Genomic DNA, 841 nt, shown 5'->3' with positions numbered 1-841 from the left:
TTAAAGAAGAATAAAGATATCTCTTTATCTGAAGGGGCAGGGCAAGTAGGAATGAAGTAGGAGGGGCAAAACCTTGCTGTCCCACCTCCTCAACCCTTTCCTTTATAACTTCTCAGATATTTCACCCTTCCCTTTGCCCCCTCTCCTTTCCACCTCCTCTCCTCTTCCCTCCTTCCCTTGCTTACTCACCTTTCTTTTCCCCTTCCTTCCCTTTCCCTTTTCCTGTCCTTTCCTATCCCCACCCTTCCCTCCACCCCCTTTCTTCCCCCTGGCCTAGGATAACATGGAGCCCACTGAAGCAGACATCATGGGGTTTTACCAGGACATATTCTCCAAAATGGCCATGGGCCTGATGGGTGAGCTAACAGCCACTAGTGAAGATTATAAACTTCTGGAAAATATAAGAAAACTGACTAGCTTGAAGTATCTAGAAATGAAAGACATTTTAGTAAAAATAAGTAGAAACCTAAAGAATTGAAACCAGAAATATGCAGCACTTTAACCTTATCTGTATCAGATCACTTTAATTGAGTAGCAAGTAGCAGCTCTTGAGCAGGCAGCCTACAAGTTGGCTGCATATTCAAAGAAATTAGAAGCAAAGTACAAGAAGTTAGAAAGAGGCGATGAAAGAATTCTTTAGTACAAAGACTTTAAATTATGAGAATGCTTCATAAGAGCTGAAATGTCTGGGATGGAACTTCTCAAACTTCTATGCTTCAATTCCATCAAAAGAAGATGTATTGGGGCAGCTAGGTGGCGCAGTGGATAGAGCATCGACTTTGGATTCAGGAGGACCTGAGTTCAAATCTGACCTCAGACCCTTGACACTTACTAGCTGTGT

The 841-nt window shown here is 42.7% G+C and overlaps 1 pseudogene; it reads left to right on the top strand.

Moving 5' to 3' along the window:
- Nucleotides 1–274: 274 nt before the first annotated feature.
- Nucleotides 275–640, top strand: LOC122747488 (annotated as a pseudogene).
- The last annotated feature ends 201 nt before the right edge of the window (nt 641–841 follow it).

This window comes from Dromiciops gliroides, chromosome 3 (assembly GCF_019393635.1).
Source record: "Dromiciops gliroides isolate mDroGli1 chromosome 3, mDroGli1.pri, whole genome shotgun sequence".
NCBI classification, from domain to species: Eukaryota; Metazoa; Chordata; class Mammalia; order Microbiotheria; family Microbiotheriidae; genus Dromiciops; species Dromiciops gliroides.
The sequence above is the reverse complement of the archived record's forward strand: the minus strand, read 5'-3'. Positions and strand labels throughout refer to the sequence as shown.